The sequence below is a fragment of the Dendrobates tinctorius genome, unplaced genomic scaffold (genome assembly GCF_039654945.1).
Source record: "Dendrobates tinctorius isolate UK_male_01 unplaced genomic scaffold, ASM3965494v1 ptg000162l, whole genome shotgun sequence".
NCBI lineage: Eukaryota > Metazoa > Chordata > Amphibia > Anura > Dendrobatidae > Dendrobates > Dendrobates tinctorius.
The window spans coordinates 55,160,373-55,180,346 of record NW_027361829.1 but is presented as its reverse complement, the minus strand read 5'-3'; positions in this window follow the sequence as shown (position 1 = coordinate 55,180,346).

The following is a 19,974-nucleotide window of genomic DNA, read 5'->3' as shown; positions in this document are numbered from 1 at the left end:
GTGTTGTTTAGGTCACAAGGACTAATATGTATGCTATAGTCATATATACAGTCATATGTAAAAGTTTGGGCACCCCTATTAATGTTAACCTTTTTTCTTTATAACAATTTTGGTTTTTGCAACAGGTATTTCAGTTTCATATATCTAATAACTGATGGACTCAGTTATATTTCTGGATTCAAATGAGGTTTATTGTACTAACAGAAAATGTGCAATCTGCATTTAAACAAAATTTCACCGGTTCAAAAGTATGGGCACCCTTATCATTTTCTTGATTTGAACACTCCTAACTACTTTTTACTGACTTCCTGAAGCACTAAATTGGTTTTGTAACCTCATTGAGCTTTGATCTTCATAGCCAGGTGTATCAAATCATGAGAAAAGGTATTTAAGGTGGCCACTTGCAAGTAGTTCTCCTATTTGATTCTCCTATAAAGAGTGGCATCATGGGCTCCTCAAAACAACTCTCAAATGATCTGAAAACAAAGATTATTCAACATAGCTTTTCAGGGGAAGGATACATAAAGTTGTCTCAGAGATTTAACCTGTCAGTTTCCACTGTGAGGAAAATAGTAAGGAAATGGAAGAACACAGGTACAGTTCTTGTTAAGCCCAGAAGTGGCAGGCCAAGAAAAATATCAGAAAGGCAGAGAAGAAGAATGGTGAGAACAGTCAAGGACAATCCACAGACCACCTCCAAAGACCTGCAGCATCATCTTGCTGCAGATGGTGTCACTGTGCATCGGTCAACAATACAGTGCACTTTGCACAAGGAGAAGCTGTATCGGATAGTGATGCGAAAGAAGCCGTTTCTGCAAGCACGCCACAAACAGAGTCGCCTGAGGTATGCAAAAGCACATTTGGACAAACCAGTTACATTTTGGAAGAAGGTCCTGTGGACTGATGAAGCAAAGATTGAGTTGTTTGGTCATACAAAAAGGCGTTATGCATGCGCTGTATTGTTGACCGATGCACAGTGACACCATCTGCAGCAAGATGATGCTGCAGGTCTTTGGAGGTGGTCTGTGGATTGTCCTTGACTGTTCTCACCATTCTTCTTCTCTGCCTTTCTGATATTTTTCTTGGCCTGCCACTTCTGTGCTTAACAAGAACTGTACCTGTGTTCTTCCATTTCCTTACTATGTTCCTCACAGTGGAAACTGACAGGTTAAATCTCTGAGACAACTTTTTGTATCCTTCCCCTGAAAAGCTATGTTGAATAATCTTTGTTTTCAGATCATTTGAGAGTTGTTTTGAGGAGCCCATGATGTCACTCTTCATAGGAGAATCAAATAGGAGAACTACTTGCAAGTGGCCACTTTAAATACCTTTTCTCATGATTTGATACACCTGGCTATGAAGATCAAAGCTCAATGAGGTTACAAAACCAATTTAGTGCTTCAGGAAGTCAGTAAAAAGTAGTTAGGAGTGTTCAAATCAAGAAAATGGTAAGGGTGCCCATACTTTTGCACCGGTCAAATTTTGTTTAAATGCAGATTGCACATTTTCTGTTAGTACAATAAACCTCATTTGAATCCAGAAATATAACTGAGTCCATCAGTTATTAGATATATAAAACTGAAATAGCTGTTGCAAAAACCAAAATTGTTATAAAGAAAAAAGGTTAACATTAATAGGGGTGCCCAAACTTTTACATATGACTGTAGTAGTATAATGCAGCCCCCTAGTAGTATAATGCACCCCCGTAGTGGTATAATGCAGCCCAATAGGAGTATAATGCAGCCCCATAGCGGTATAATGACCCCCAGAGCGGTATAATGCAGCCCCATAGCAGTATAACACAGCTCCATAGTAGTTTAATGCAGCCCAATAGTAGTATAACGCAGCCCCATAGCGATATAATGCACCCCATAGCAGTATAATGCACCCCATAGCGGCATAGTGCACCCCCATAGTGGTATAATGCACCCCATAGCGGTATAATGCAGCCCCATAGCAGTATAATGCAGCCCCATACTAGTATAATGCACCCCTATAGTAGTATAATACAACCCATAGTATAATGCAGCCCCATAGTAGTATAATGCACCCCATAGTATAATGCAGCCCCTTAGTAGCATAATGCAGCCCATAGTACTATAATGCAGCCCATAATATAATGCATCCCCATAGTGGTATAATGCACCTCCATAGTAGTATAATGCACCCCCATAGTATAATGCAGCCCTATAATAGTATAATACACCCCCATAGTATAATGCAGCCCCATAGCAGAATAATGCTCCCCCGTAGTATAATGCAGCCCCATAGCAGTATAATGCACCCCATAGTAGTATTATGCACCCCATAAGGGTATAATGCACCCCTATAGTAGTATAATGCACCCCATAGTGGTATAATGCACCCCCATAGGGTATAATGCACCCCTTAATATAATGCAGCCCCATAGTAGTATAATGCAGCCCATAGTATATTGCACCCTATAGAAGTATAATGCAGCCCATAGTAGTATAATGCACCCCATAATTTAATGCACCCTATAGTATAATGCACCCCCATAGTATAATGCACCCCCATTGTAGTAGAATGCACCCCCATAGTATAATGCACCCCATAGTAGTGTGTTGTGAGTTCATTCTCGGGTTCCCCTTCTGAACTCCCTCTGGTGGTGTCGGGAAGTGGTGCGGCTGGTTTGATCGGTGGAGATCTGCCACCTGAGAATGGGGATGATGATTGGATCTCGGGATTCTCAGATTGAATTTAAGACAGATGACGCCCTATTCAGTTGCTGGTGATTCCTTATGGCTTGTCAGCTCTTGGCTTTCAGCTTTGTTCCAGTCATCTAAAGCTAAGTTTTTCTGCTAATGTTCACACTTGATTTTATTGGTCTATTCAGTTTTTTGTGTGGTCTGCCAGCCCCGGCTGGGAGCTGAGCTGAATTTTCACTCTTATTTATCAGTATTTTGCCAATTGGCTTTTTGTCCCTTACTAGTTCGGTCTCTTTTTGCTCTGTCTCAGAATATTCCAGAGTGCTGATATAGTGGGATAAGTCTAGTGACTTCAGGGTTAATTTTGCTATCAGAAGTGTTGGACATTATTTTTGTAGGGTTTTTTGCAGGTTGCAGACAGTGACTTGCCTTTCCTTTTCTGTCTAGTTAGTTTGGGCCCCATCATTTGCTCAGCCTATTTTCCTGCCTGTGTTTGTGCCTTCATCTTGTTTCACCGTCAATACATGTGTGGGGGCTGTCTATTCCTTTGGGGTCTGCTCTGGGGCAGTTAGTTTTCCCTTTTCTTGCTTTAGGCTTATGTAGTCCTCCGGCCGTGACGACGGGGCATCTAGGAACATCGTAGGCACGCTCCACGGCTACTGCTAGTTGTGTGGTAAGATCAGGGATTTGCAATCTGCATAGTTACCAACTTCTCTGGTTTTCTGGGGCTAGGCTTGTTTTTTTTTTTTTCTCCTCGGTGACCCATTCATAACAGTAGTGTAATGCATCCGATAACACAATGCACCCCATAGTATAATGCACCTCCATAGTATAATGCACCCCCATAATAGTATAATGCACTCCATAATATAATGCACTCCCATAGCATAATGCACCTCCATAGTAGTATAATGCACCCCCATAGTATAATGCTCCCCAAAAGTAGTGTAATCCACCCCTTAATATAATGCACCACCATAGTAGTATATTGCACCCCCATAGTATAATGCAGCCCCATACCAATGCTTTAAAAAAAAAGTTTCTCCTTTGGCTAGTTTCACACTAGCGTTAGGAGGCGCAGCGCAGGGCCACCGCTAAGCTCCACCCCGGCCACACCTCCTCCAGTCAGCTCCTCCTCTGGGCGCATGACGCTGCATGCGACCAGCGTACCCTATATTTAGCATTGAGTATGCTGGCCATGCACTGGTATGTTTTTGCCGGCGCATGCGCCCTTTTTGCGCTGCGCCAACGTGCATCAAACACACTGTGTTGCATTTTTGTGCACTCGGTGCAGCGCAAAAAGGGCACATGCGCCGGCAAAAACATACCAGCGCACGGCAAGCATACCGAACGCTAAATATAGGGTACGCTGGTTGCATGCGCCCAGAGGATGAGCTGCCTGGAGGAGGCGCGGCCGGGGTGGAGCTTAGCGGCGGCCCTGCACAGCGCCTCCTAATGCTAGTGTGAAACTAGCCTTACCTAGCCAAGATCCAGCTGTGTCCTCCGCTTGATACATCTGAGGTGCGAGGCTTTATTCCAGCGTATGATGGTGACATCATATGCTGGTGACATGCCCGCTAACGTCAGCTGCCGGCCTGTGATTGGCTGGTGGCTGTTAACTGTTACCATACTGGAGGAATCTCTCCCGCACAGCAACAAATTTTAACTTCCTGTGTTATGATTGAGTCACCGTAGGAGGCAAAAATAGAAATGCTAGCTAAGTCCAGAAAACCAGAGAAGTTGGCAGCTATCGGATTGCAGACCCCTGAACCTATCAACACAACTAGCAGTAGCCGTGGGGGGCTCCTACGATGCCCTAGGCCCCTCAATCACAGCCGGAGGACTACATAGCCTAAAGACAGAAAGGGAAATCTAAACTGCCCCAGAGCAGACCCCAAAGCAAAAGGCAGCCCCCCACATATAATGACGGTGAAGCAAGAAGAAAGAACAAAACACAGACAGAAAGATAGACGGAGCAAAGATGGGGCCCAAGCTAGCTTAGATAGGAAAGGACAGGAAGGCTGCTGTCTGCAATCTGTAAAAAACCCTATGAAAATAAGAGCCAACAAACTGACAGTAAAAAAGGCCCTGAAGACGCTAGGCTTCAAAAAGGCTATGTCAGTACTCAGGAATATTCTGAAGACAGAGCAACAGGCAAAAGGAGATTCAGCTCACCCCAGCAGGGAATGGCAGAATCCAGAAAAACAAGGAAAAACAAAACACTAATGCAAAAAGGCAAAGCAGAAATCTTAGCTTTAGATGAGCAGGAATCAGACTGGTTTCCTAGAAGTCCACAGAGAAATCACCCGCAGGCCAGAAGGGCGTCGGCAGCCTTATATCCAGTCATTAACTCCACTCAGCCAGTCATCATCATCAGCCCCAGGTGTTTGACAATCAGGCTCACTACCTTTCTTCACCAGAAGAGGGAGTTCCTCGGGCCTCAGTAGTGAAGGGGAAAATGAACTCACAACAGTACCTCCCCCTTGAGGAGGGGTCACCGAACCCTCAACCACGCCACCAGGGTGATCAGGGTGAGCCCGATGAAAGGCACGCACCAATCTTTTGGCATGAATATCAGAGGCAGAGACCCAGGAATTATCCTCCTGACCATAACCCTTCCACTTAACCAAATACTGGAGTCTCCGTCTAGCCAGACGGGAATCCAGTACTTTCTCTACCTCATATTCCATGTTACCTTCAACCAATACAGGGTCTGGAGGTGCAACCCCCGGAACAACAGGTTCAACAAACCTCTTCAACAAAGATTTATGGAACACATTATGGATTTTAAATGTGACAGGAAGAGCCAAACGAAAAGAGACCGGATTAATAATCTCCAAAATCTTGTAAGGTCCAATAAATCTAGGCTTAAACTTAGGAGAAGCCACCTTCATAGCAATATAGCAATATATTTTGATGATAACCACACCATATCACCAACCTTAAACTGGGGACCAATGGTCCTATGTCGGTTGGAAAACCGCTGGGCCTTTTCCTGGGAGAGAGATAACTTATCCACCACTTGGTCCCAGATCTGGTGCATTCTCTCCACCACAGTGTCAACACCTGGGCAGGCAGAGGGCTCCACCTGCCCTGAAGAAAATCGAGGATGAAACCCAAAGTTACAAAAAAAAGGTGACATCAAAGTGGCAGAACTAGCTCTATTATTTAAAGCAAATTCGGCCAAGGGCAAAAATGAAACCCAATCATCCTGATCAGCAGAAATGAAACATCTCAAATATGACTCCAAGGTCTGGTTTGTTCTCTCTGTCTGCCCATTGGTCTGAGGGTGAAAAGCAGAGGAGAAGGACAACTGAATTCCCAGCTTGGAGCAGAAAGTTCTCCAAAATCTAGACACAAACTGGACTCCTCTGTCAGATACAATGTTCTCAGGAATCCAGTGCAAGCGAACCACCTGTTGTAAAAACAGGGGCACCAATTCAGAGGAAGACGGCAACTTAGGGAGTGGTACAAGATGAACCATCTTAGAGAACCTATCACAAATCACCCAAATAACAGTCATCCTTTGAGAGACAGGCATATCAGAGATGAAATCCATTGAAATATGGGTCCATGGCCTCTTGGGGACAGGCAAAGGCATCAACAACCCACTAGAGCGAGAACACGATTTAGACCGGGAGCACGTCCCACAGGACTGCACAAAATTCCTGACATCACGAGACAAGGAGGGCCACCAAAAAGACCGACTCACCAGATCTCTAGTACCAAAAATACCTGGATGACCAGCCAAAGCAGAGCAATGAACTTCAGACATCACTCTCTTCTTCCACTGGTCAGGAACATACAACTTTCCACTGGGACAACGCTCAGGTTTGTCCTCCTGAAACTCTTCCAGAGCACGTCTCAAATCGGCGAGATGGCAGAAAGAACTACCCCTTCGCCTAAGATGGTAGCAGGCTTGGTCACCACAGGAGAATCAGCAAAGAAGCTCCTAGAGAGGGCGTCAGCCTTGACATTCTTAGTTCCAGGAAGAAAAGAAACCACAAAATCAAAACGTGTAAAAAACAAGGCCCACCTAGCCTGTCTACGGTTCAAGCGCTTAGCCGACTCTAGGTAAATCAAATTCTTGTGGTCAGTGAGGACCACGACTTGATGCTTAGCTCCCTCCAACCAATGTCTCCACTCCTCAAATGCCCATTTCATGGCTAACAGTTCCCGATTCCCTACATCATAGTTACGTTCAGATGGGGAGAACTTTCGGGAAAAGAAAGCACAGGGATTCATTTTAGATGTTACAGGATCCTTTTGGGACAAAACAGCTCCTGCACCAATCTCAGAAGCATCCACCTCTACCTGGAACGGAAGTGAGACATCAGGTTGCCGCAAAACCGGGGCGGAGGTGAATCTTCGCTTCAGCTCCTGAAAGGAAGAAACAGCCTCCGGAGACCAATTTAACTCATCAGCACCCTTCTTAGTCAAATCAGTCAATGGCTTGGCAATACTAGAAAATTTTGCTATAAATTTCCGATAAAAATTAGCAAAACCCAAAAACTTCTGGAGGGCCTTCAAAGAAGTGGGCTGAACCCAATCGTAAATGGCCTGTACCTTGGCCGGGTCCATTTCAATAGTTGACGGGGACAAAATAAATCCCAAAAAAGAAATCCTCTGTACTCCAAAAAGGCATTTAGATCCTTTGACATACAGGGAATTCTCCCTCAAGATCCGGAACACAGTCCGAATATGTTCCACATGAGAATCCCAATCCTTGGAGCAGATCAAAATATCATCCAGATAGATAATCAAAAATTTATCGACAAAATCTCGGAAAATATCGTTCATGAAGCACTGGAAGACAGAAGGGGCATTAGTGAGCCCAAAAGGCATCACCAGGTACTCAAAATGTCCCTCCGGAGTATTAAACGCCGTCTTCCATTCATCCCCATGCTTAATGCGAATAAGATTATACGCCCCCCTGAGGTCAAGCTTGGTAAACCAGCAAGCACCTTTAACTCTGGAGAATAGATCAGAAATCAGGGGTAACGGATACTGATATTTAACAGTAATTTTGTTGAGAGCACGATAATCAATACAAGGTCTTAATGATCCATCCTTTTTGGCTACAAAAAAAACCCCGGCACCTAAGGGTGACGAGGATGGTCTAATATGACCCTTCTCCAACGCCTCCTTAATATAGGATCGCATAGCCTCGTGCTCGGGTACAGATAAATTGAAGAGCCGACCCTTGGGAAATTTACACCCCGGGCTCAGTTCAATTGCACAGTCATAACTCCTATGAGGAGGCAGAGACGCAGACTCATTCTCACTAAATACATCATAAAAGTCCGCCAAATAATCAGGAACATCATGCGACTGAGGAGAGGTGGAAAACACCGGAGCCTCACTAAAGGCACACCGACAACCCCAACTCACCACAGACACAGATTTCCAATCCAAAACTGGATTATGAATTTGAAACCAGGGAAACCCCAGAACAATAGTATCATGCAGATTATGTAACACCAAAAACCTGCAATTTTCTTGATGGTCTGGGGCAACCCGCATTACCACCTGGGTCCAAAACTGAGGTTTATTTTTAGCCAAAGGAGTAGCATCAATCCCCCTCAAAGGGATAGGCGTCTGCAGAGGTGTCATCGGAAATCCACAACGTTTAGCAAAATCCAAGTCCATTAGGTTTAGAGCTGCTCCCGAATCCACAAAAGCCTTGGCGGAAAATGTGGACAGGGAGCAGATCAGAGTAATAGCCAGAAGAAACTTAGGTTGAACACCACCAACAGAAAACGTGTGTGCAAGGCGTTTCTCGTGTTTAGGACAGACAGAAATAATATGCGAGGCATCTCCACAGAAAAAACACAACTTATTACGCCTTCTGAACTCCTGACGCTGCTCTCTGGAAAAAACTCTATCATATTGCATAGGTTCAGACATCTGTTCAACAGGTGGCAACACCTCTCGTTCAGCTCTGCGTTCGCGCAAACACCGATCAACCTGAATGGCTAAAGACATAGAATCGTCAAGACCAGAGGGAACAGGAAATCCCACCATAGTATCTTTTACGGCTTCTGACAACCCCTTCCGAAAGAGAGCAGCCAAGGCATTATCATTCCAGGTAGTAAGTACTGCCCACTTTCGGAATTTTTGACAGTACAATTCTGCAGAATCGCGACCCTGGTTCAATGCCAGCAGGGTCTTTTCAGCCTGATCAATGGCATTAGGTTCGTCATACAACAACCCCAAGGCCTGAAAAAATGCATTCACATTAGTCAGAATAGGATCATCTGGTTTCAAAGAAAACGCCAAATCCTGGGGATCGCCACGCAGCAAAGAGATGACAATTTTAACCTGCTGCGCGGAGCTCCCTGACGAGTTAGGCTTCAAGGCAAAAAATAATTTACAATTATTTTTGAAATTCAAAAATTTAGACCGATCCCCAAAAAATACATCAGGTGTAGGAATCTTTGGTTCAGCAGCATGTGAATGAGCAAGGTAGGCGGAAATTCCCCGCACTTCCGCAGCGAGCTGCTCCACACGATCAGAATATTGCTTTATCTCCATTGAGAGAAAAAAAAAATTCCCCCTATGGCCTCAGAGATATAGAGGAAAAAATATACACACCCTTCTTTTTTTTTTTTTTATACAATTCTTTCCTGCAATTGAGTACCCTAGGATCTGCGGTATGGCGGGTGATTCTGTTATGATTGAGTCACCGTAGGAGGCAAAAATAGAAATGCTAGCTAAGTCCAGAAAACCAGAGAAGTTGGCAGCTATCGGATTGCAGACCCCTGAACCTATCAACACAACTAGCAGTAGCCGTGGGGGGCTCCTACGATGCCCTAGGCCCCTCAATCACAGCCGGAGGACTACATAGCCTAAAGACAGAAAGGGAAATCTAAACTGCCCCAGAGCAGACCCCAAAGCAAAAGGCAGCCCCCCACATATAATGACGGTGAAGCAAGAAGAAAGAACAAAACACAGACAGAAAGATAGACGGAGCAAAGATGGGGCCCAAGCTAGCTTAGATAGGAAAGGACAGGAAGGCTGCTGTCTGCAATCCGTAAAAAACCCTATGAAAATAAGAGCCAACAAACTGACAGTAAAAAAGGCCCTGAAGACGCTAGGCTTCAAAAAGGCTATGTCAGTACTCAGGAATATTCTGAAGACAGAGCAACAGGCAAAGGAGATTCAGCTCACCCCAGCAGGGAATGGCAGAATCCAGAAAAACAAGGAAAAACAAAACACTAATGCAAAAAGGCAAAGCAGAAATCTTAGCTTTAGATGAGCAGGAATCAGACTGGTTTCCTAGAAGTCCACAGAGAAATCACCCGCAGGCCAGAAGGGCGTCGGCAGCCTTATATCCAGTCATTAACTCCACTCAGCCAGTCATCATCATCAGCCCCAGGTGTTTGACAATCAGGCTCACTACCTTTCTTCACCAGAAGAGGGAGTTCCTCGGGCCTCAGTAGTGAAGGGGAAAATGAACTCACAACATGCCTGTGTGTACTGAGCGGATAGAACTCTTCTCATTGAGTCCCATATGCCAGTAAGGGCAGTAATGCACTGATGGCGGCTCTGCCTCCAAGCTTCGGCCGTTATGGGAGAAACCTGTTAATCACCTCTAGCAACACTTGGAAATCCTTTAGGGGCAGAACTAGCCTCCTCTCTGGAACTTCTTCTAACTATATTTTTTCTGAAACGCTGGATCATTTCAGAATAAAATATACCTGGCTGCAGTCATGGAGCCAGTTTTGCTTCACAGTGCCATAGATTGGGCAGCATGAATCAGCTCACAGGTTCCCTTTAAAACAAACTGCAGCCGGGAAAAAAAGATTTTTGGAAACTGGAACCCCCTTTAACACTTTTATAGTCTATTATCTAGAGGTATTGACAGTTTTACATGAAGAAATCTGCTGAGAGGTTTCTTTTTATAGCAGTCAGTGTGACTAATACATATCACTGATGTTTAATGCTTTGGAATAAAATGTTAGATTCTGCCTTCATCTACAAAATGGCAGACTTCTCTATGTAGATGACAGGCCTATATCGGGGAGATTTATCAAACTGTCTAAAAAATCCTCTACTAGGACAACCCCTTCTTGATATAAATGCTTGGCGCTGATAAAATAAAAAAGCCTATACTCACTTCCCATGCCGGCGCTGTTTCAGCGGTGTCAACACTCGCGCTCCTGGCGCTCTTGTGCAGTTGTTACGACATGTAAGCCTGGTGCTCAGTCAGCGCTGGCGTCACTGTCTCCGCCTTCAGACAAATCTAACATCAAGAGGAAGTGAGAGAGCGGTTGCATCCCTGACTTCCTCCTGATGTTCGATTTGTCCAAAGGTTGGGCCAGCTCTGATTGGACATCGGGCTCATATGTCACAACACCGGCGTGAGAGCCCCGCTGGAACGGCACCAGCACGGGAGGAGAGTGTTTTTTTATTTTATCGGGGCCAAGAGTGGGGAATAAATAGGGGTTGTTCAAGTAATGGACAACTTCTTTAAGAATAAAATGTGATTTCTACATTGCCTTGCTTCATTTGTACATTGCTTACATTGAAAAGTTAGCTAAAGTGTTCACAACTTTTTCAACTGCATTTTGGGGCAAATCAAAAAAATTGCCCTCTTGTTTCTATTATAGTATGAGAAGTTTGGTTAAACATAATCACACTTTATGGTAAGCCAGGCACATTGAATATTTCTGTGACGGTTCATTGTACAATCTTCTAATATCGTGCTTTTTCATCAGCATTTCACCATAATGAGCACAGGCTTCATACTGAGAAGCAATATTTGGTTTTATTTGTATTACAAAGACTTCATAATGTTTGCTTTTTTCACAATTTTTCCACTTTGCCCGTTGTGTGAACTTTGATAATCCATTTAGCAAAAGCCATATGGTAAGCTCAAGTGGTTCTTTTCAGCACCTTCATAAGTTGAAAATGAACAGGCAAAATACTGGCCTGTAAAGAATTGGCCAAGCCAATAAAATATCATGTTAGGCCTCTTTTAATGGTCTTTTCAACTATTTTACCAGCACATATAGAACAAATTATAGAATTGGAGCTTCTGGGTATTTTCTGTCAAGAACCCAAATGAATTGTTTGAGCTGCCTGGCATCTCTATCTAAATAGAAGGAAAGTCAGTATAGTAAAGCTACTAATGTATTTACTTGTATTTCCTAAATGTTTGTAGTTTATGAAGTATGAAAGTGGGCTGAGAAGCTGATAAAAAGTATATGAAACAGCACAAGTTGGTCTTTGTCTGACAACAATATTATAACATGAAATATACATTTACACAGTCGCAGCTGAATGTGTTGGCACCCTTGAAATTGTGCTAGAAAATGAAGTATTTCTCCCAGAGAATTATTGCAATTACACATGTTTTGTTATACATCTGTTTATTAAATATCCTTTGTGTGTGGAAGAACACAAAAATAGAAAAAAAGGCAAATTGGCCATAATTTCACACAAAATCCCCAAAATGGGCCAGACAATATTGTTGTCACTTTTCAAAAATCATGGGTAAACAACTTTGTTTCAAGAATGTGATGCTTGTTCAAACTCATCAGTGGAAAGTAACAGTTGTAAGCAATATGAAAATCACACCTGAAACCATATAAAAAGGAAAGAGCTTGACTTAATCTTTGCATTGTATGTCTGCGTGTGCCACACTAAGCATAGAGAACAGAAAGAGGGGAAGAGAACTGTCTGCGGACTTGAGAACCAAAATTGTTGAACAATATCAATGTTATTTGGTAAATGGTGAATGATGGAGGAATGGTCATTTTAATCTCCTGAGTCAGCAGCATATTAAATGGGGATGATGCACATTTATCTATCCTATCCCTTTATGGGGCTGTGTGCCAGTGTAGGGAGAAGGGCTCCCCACAGAGTGTCCGGGCCGGAACCAAGGGGACCGCCATCTAGGTTCAAAGGGATCTGTACCCGGGGAACGGAGGAGGAGAGTGCACTGCTGGGAGTGACAGGACAGCAAGGGGAGGGGCGAGGATAAAAGGGACAGGGAGCACGCAGGGGAGTCAGTTGGCAGAATGGCAGACACAAAGCAAGAGACTGTGGGAGTTTGAGAGAGCCAGAGTGACAGACGGTGACCAGAGAGGAGACCAGCGGCAGAGGGGAGACTTACAGTGGCCTGCGGAGAGTAAGCGCCGAACTTATCAACAAGAGACTGCCGCTTCACTACAATCCGGGGTACCTACCTGCCCACGGTCATCTGCAGCGGTTACCGCTGTGCTCCAGCCTGTTGCGGCCTGTCCGCCGCCCCACGCAGCCGCTTCACTCCATCCCGCGGCTGCGGCCTACCCGCTACCGCACCGCTTCAGCCTGTGGCTGCGGCCTGTTCATCATCGCCTGGAGTTGATGTCACCCCGCTGCAGTCGGCAGTTGGGGCATACTCCTCGCCTACAGAGAAACTCTTTGCCTAAGCCCAGGCCATGCACGTGGCCTGCCAACCGCCACTCCTGGTAACTGCGACTCAACCCTGCTTGGAGATTGGAGTCTTATTGAATTCGCTTACGAGCAGAACCCCGCTGTTTCTACAGGGGGTTATGGCATCAAACGATTTCCTCAGGGCCTGTTGTGCCCGAACTCCTACAACAGTTCTTCAGCAGCTGGGCCGAGCGGCTGCGACACCAAAGCAGCATCATCAGAGACGCTGAGGGATGACAGGATGGATAAGTGACACTATAGGAAATAAGGCCCTGTAGTCGGCCATATCGTGGACCTTTAGCAACCGGCCTTTGCCAGGTTAGTCGTGTTCTCTCTGAAAGTGCTTGTTTGTGCAGAGTCCCTGCAAGGACAATAGCTGTTATTGTGCTTTGGTTGCTTAGCATAGCCCTAGTGGCTTAAATTTATAAAAGTTCTCTAGCCAAAGTTCAATCCAGTCTCACATCTCGTCACTGCATCCTGCATACCTGCTGTTACCTACATTTGGCGTAGTCGGCAGGATGCAGTCTCCGAGCGTGGACAACGACACCCCAGACCAGGGCAGGGCCGTGAACTCGACAGATAGCGAGGGCCCCCACTCCAGCATTTCATTGGGGGCCATGCTGAGCAACCTGCCTAGGTTTTCCGGCTCTAATACCATGCTATGGAGATGGACAGAACGGATGCGGGGGCTCTTTCTGATGCACCCGATAACTCCTGACCTGGAAGCCGAAGTAGCTCTCATGGCGTTAGATGGGGAGGCTCAGAATTCAGTAATGTTGAGGCCCCCGGGATACCGCAACACCTTTGATAAAGTTTTACAACTTTAGAACAGACCCATGGGGACCCAACCAATGTGGGAGAGTTGAGGACCCAGTTGTTCAGTCAGATGCAGGGAGAGGGGGAGACCATCACCCAGTATATGAATGTCCTCCAAGAGTTGCATACGGCCATCGAAAGGAAGGACGGCGTAGGGGTAGGACCTATTGACATTACCCTATGCGACCTGTTGGTGACTGGACTGTGGGACCCGTTAATAAAGCAGGCATTACGGGAGCAGGTCAGAATGACTCCCCGTATAGACTTTTCAGAGGTGGGAAGTCAAGCACACGCTCGGAAGCAGGAGCAGGGAATAGCGGTCCCCGTGTGAAATGTCCGGAGTGTGGAGGCTTCCGTGAACGCAGTTGAGGAGCCTCAATGGGTGGAGGAGATGAAACAGGAATTGAAGAACATCAAGGGCGAGTTGGCCGAAGTGAAGAGAAGGACTGAGTCCGGGACTGGACGGCCTAGTTTCAATCCTGGCCCCTGGGGGCCACACTCCACCCGGGGCGGTCGGTCTGCGCAGACCCAGTGCTATGAGTGTGGGGAGCTGGGCCACTTCGCCTGAGAGTGTCCGTGGCGTGGGAGATACCCACCTCAGCGGCCATTAAACTAGAGGGCTCCGGGCTGGGGGGATGCCGCTCGGAGCCAGAAACCATGATTAGGGGTGGTGGAAGTCCCGAAGATTTGGTCGCAAAATGTCCAGTGGTATGGGCAGAAGTAGAGGGCCAGGCAGTCCGGTGCCTAGTGGACACGGGGTCACAAATGACAACTATGCCTGCAACTTATTTCCGGCAAAATTTCCCTGAAGCAGCAAGACCCCAGTGGGGACCCATGATCAGACTAGTAGCCGTCAATCAACGACCGGTCCCTGTTGTGGGGGTGGTGTGGGTACAGGTGACGCTGTGCAGTAAATCCCTCGGCCGCAGAGGAGTGGTACTGACACAAGGGGAAACCGATAAGCAGCATCCAGTCATTCTGGGCATGAACATACTACGGGAGTTCGGCAATCTGCTCCTCAATGATCCCACGCACAAGATCCTGAAGCAGTGGGGTTCCCGCACGGCCCAAGGACAGGTATTCCAGCAGTTGGTGCGGGAAGCGCGAGTACATCAGGACTGCTGGGAGGGCGAGGCTCTGGGCAAAGTCATCGCGCCAGAGGCTCACCTGCTTGTACTGCCCCCTGGGCAGATGGTGATGGCCCTGCCAATTTGAGCCTCGATACCCTTGGAGGGCGTAGAGATGCAGGTGGAGCCATGTTGCTCGGAGCGCTTGCCTCCTGGCATATTGGTGGCCCGCTCCCTGACCACACTGCAAAAGGGGACCATCCTGGTGCGCTGCATCAACCTTGAAGACCAAGACATCGTCCTGAAGCCCAGGACCGAACTGGCCAAGCTAGTAAGGCCTTTGGAAGAAGTGTTGCCGGGCCCCTGCAGTTCAATTGAGAGTGCAATCCGAGGACCCTTGGAAAGTAACTATTTGGACTCTACAGGCTACCAAAATCTCGACTCAGGAGAAGGGTCGAAACATCCTGGAACAAATGCGGGCCGAGCTCTCCGGACTAACTTCATCTCAGCTTTCCCAGATAAAAACACTGCTCGGACAGTACCACGAGGTATTTGCTAGTCATGAGGAAGATTTTGGATATACCACCGCCATCACCCATGAAATTCCCACTGCAGGATCGGCCCCCATCCGCGAACGATATCGACAGATTCCTCCACAGCTCTACCAAGAGGTGAAAACTTTGCTGGCCTAAATGCTACGGAAGGGAGTTATTCGAGAAAGCCAAAGCCCCTGGGCGGCTCCCATTGTGTTGGTCCACAAAAAGGATGGCACCCTACGGTTCTGCGTGGACTATCAAAAGCTGAATGCTTGCACCATCAAAGACTCGTACCCACTACCCTGAATAGAAGAATCCTTGTCCGCCTTGGGGAAAGCGACGTATTTTTCGACTTTGGACCTGGCCAGTGGGTACTGGCAGGTGCCCATGTCAGAAGAAGACAGGGCTAAGACAGCGATCATACTTCCTATGGGACTATTTGAGTTCAATCGAATGCCATTCGGACTGGCCAGCACCCCAGGGACCTTTCAGCGGTTGATGGAGCGGTGTCTGGTAGATCTCAATTTCGAGGCCACGTTGGTATACCTGGACGATATCATCATCTATGCTGCCATGTTTGAGGACCACCTGAAGCGGTTGGGGCAGGTACTCGGCTGGCTGCAAAAGTACAGGTTGAAGGTAAAACCCCAAAAATGCCACCTATTTCGTACCCAGATCGAATATCTGGGCCATATCGTCTCGGCGGAGGGCATAAGGCCGTCCCGGGAAAAGTTTGCTGCCATTCAGGGATGGCCTACCCCCGAGACTATAAAAGACGTGCGGGCCTTCCTGGGGTTGGCTGGATACTACCGTCGTTTCGTGAAGAATTTTGCATGTCGAGCTCGAGCCCTGCATGACCTGCTGAAGAGGGCTCCCTCTGGGGCAAATGGATGAAAAATCCAGTGGCTACAACCTCAAGAAGAGGCCTTCCAAGACCTTAAGGCTGCACTCTCGGATGCTCCGGTGTTAGCTTATGCGGATTTCTCGCAACCGTTCATCCTGAACACTGACGGGAGTCTTCACGGGCTGGGGGCTGTGTTGTCAGAAGTTCAAGACGGCTGGAAGAGAGTGATTGCATATGGAAGCCGCTCACTCCATGATTCTGAGCACAACCCTGACAATTACAGCTCCTTTAAGCTCGAGCTCCTCGCAGTAGTGTGGGCCATGACGGAGCGGTTTGCAGAGTACCTGGTGGGCTCCGAAGTAGTGGTGCAGAACGACAATAACCCGCTGGCTCATTTGGAGAATGCCAAACTGGGGGCTCTGGAACAAAGATTGGTGGCCCGGATGGCGAAATTCAACTATAAAATCATCTATAAAAGAAGGGCCGAGAATGTACACGCTGACGCCCTCTCCAGGATTCGACATACAACCCCAGGGAAGAGTCGAGACAACGAACTGGAAGGGGAAGAGATACCGTTTGCCCTCACTGCTGCCGTGCTCACAGCTGCCACCCAGAAAGTACTCCCCTCGGAGACCCTAAGGGGCATGCTGGAACAATCCCGTGATAAATGGATCCAACAGCAGCAAGAAGACGAAGAAACTGAGCTTCTCCGGAAATGTGTCGCCGCTGGCAAACTGCCCACTGACTCCGAAAGATAGACTTTGACTCAGGACATGTTGCTGATGTTACAATAATGGGAGAGGCTGGTTATCCAAAAGGGACTATTGTATCGTAAAATGACATCAAGGACAACATCTATGATGATTTGGCAGGTAGTTGCGCCCGGAGCTCAACTTAACGAACTGGCTCGAGAAGCCCACGAAAAAGGGGCTCATTTTGGAGCTCAAAAGACCTTGCAATGGTTACAACAGATAATTTACCATCCACGCTTACATGCTGTTGTGGACGAGACTTACCGGGCCTGCCGCCTATGCGAATTAGCCAAACCTCCCGCACAGCGAGCCTCAGTACAAACAATCGTGACCTCGGCGCCCCTCGAGCTTCTGACGGTGGATTACCTGACCATTGGTCCCACATTCCAGGGGTACGAACACTGCCTCTTCATGGTAGACCATTTCACTAAGTTCACTGTGGTCATTCCCACTTGAGACCAGACCGCGGAGTCGGCCGCCTCCTCAATTTGTAGAAACTTCATACAAGTATACGGCTGCCCTCAACGGATACATTCCGACCAAGGAGCATGTTTTTTGGGAAAAGTTATGGAGGAACTACACCGTCTCTATGGTATTGACAAATCCCGGACCACGCCATACCACCCACAGGGAAGCAGGGCCTGCGAACGATTTAATCGGACATTAATCCAAATGTCGCATACTCTGGAGAGTGACAAGAAGGCTCGTTGGCCCGAATATGTCCCTGAATTAGCATGGGTTTACAACAACCGGGTACACCAAGTTACCGGCTATACCCCCTACTCCCTGCTATTCGGACGAGAAGGCAAAGGGATCACGGAGGTAGAGTTGGACCCAGAGGAACCCCAGCCCTGGACCGAGGTATCATCATGGGTACGAAATCACCGGCACCGACTGCAAACTCTTCATCGAATTGTACATACCAAACTCCAAGACTTAGAGCACCCAGGATAGAATTTATCTCCACCTCCCAACCTCCAAAGCAGAGATCGATTACTTGTACTAGAGCAACGCCCCCAGAACAAATTAGAGCCACGCTGGGAAGAGTTCCTATCGGGTCCTACGCCGTATAAACCCTGAAGGACCTGTGTACGAAATACGACCCGAGAAAAATGGAACGCTGCCTACTCGCATTGTGCACCGTAATATCTTACGCCCATGTACTTCCACTGAACCGATACAACCTGAACCTACTCCTCAGGTCTCTGAACCATTGCCACTGTTCTGGGACCCGGACGACGAAGAAGACTTCCCACAATATCCAGGGGCTCTCTACTCAAAGACAAACCAACTGACACAATTAACCTGCCCAAACCAGCTAGCCCACCACTGTCCACCACCCCAGAAGACTCCACTCCAGTCGAACTAAGACGCTCCAAGCGGTCAACAGCCGGCAAACCCCCGAACGATACGAACAGGACCAGTTCATATGGCAACAAAAATTGACATCTCCGCAGACTAACCCAAGTATACTGAGGCCCTCGAACGAGGACTGGTGAGCATACAGGGTGGGGGAGTGTGGGGAGGAGGGCCCCCGCAGAGTGTCCGGGCCGGAACCAAGGGGACCGCCATCTAGGTTCCTTAGGGAACTGTACACGGGGAACGGAGGATGAGAGTGCACTGCTGGGAGTGACAGAACAGCAAGGGGTGGGGCGAGGATAAAAGGGACAGGGAGTGCAGGGGAGTCAATTGGCGGAATGGCAGACACAAAGCAAGAGACTGTGGGAGTTTGAGAGAGCCAGAGTGACAGACGGTGACCAGAGAGGAGACCAACGGCAGAGGGGAGACTTACAGTGGCCTGCGGAGAGTAAGTGCCGAACTTACCAACAAGTGACTGCTGCTTCACTCCAATCCGGGGTCACTACCTGCCCACGGTCGTCTGCAGCTGTTACCGCTGTGTTCCAGCCTGTTGTGGCTGGTCTGCCACCCCTTGCTGCCGCTGCCGCTTCACTCCATCCCGCGGCTGCGGCCTGCCCGCTACCGCACCGCTTCAGCCCACGGCTGCGGCCTGTTCATCGTAGCCCGGAGTTGACGTCACCCCGCTGCAGCCGGCAGTTGGGGCATACTCCTCGCCTACAGAGAAACTCTTTGCCTAGGCCCAGGCCGTGCACGTGGCCTGCCAACTGCCACTCCTGTTAACTGCGACACAACCCTGCTTGGAGACTGGAGTTTTATTGAATTCGCTTACGAGCAGAACCCCGCTGTTTCTACAGGGGGTTGCGTCATCAAAGGACTTCCTCAGGGCCTGTTGTGCCCCAACTCCTCCTGGGTGCCAGGGCGCCCGAAGATTCCGACAGTTCTTCAGCAGCTGGGCCGACCGGCTGCGACACCAAAGCAGCCTCATCAGAGACGTCGAGGGACGTCAGGACGGATAAGTGACACTATAGGAAATAAGGACCCATAGTCGGCCATATCGCGGCCCTATAGCAACCGGCCTTTGCCGGGTTAGTCGTGTTCTCTCTGAAAGTGTTTGTTTGTGCAGAGTCCCTGTGAGGACAATAGTTGTTATTGTGTTTTGGTTGCTTAACATAGCCCTAGTGGCTTAAATTTATAAAAGTTCTCTAGCCAAAGTTCAATCCAGTCTCGCGTCTCGTCGCTGCATCCTGCGTACCTGCTGTTACCTACACCAGTATACATGGCAAAGGAAGGGACTGTTATGCGTTTGGGTTCAAATCCTTGAGCCTGTGATTTGTAGTTGGCTTCTCAGTTTGCTAAGCAACAGCAGACACACCTTTTCTCCAGGTGTTTAGTTTCTGTTATCCTTAGAAACATTGTAACATAGTTATTAAGGTTGAAGGAAGACTTTAAGTCCATCTAGTTCAACCCATATCCTAACCTAACGTGCCCTAACATGTTGACCCCTTAGCC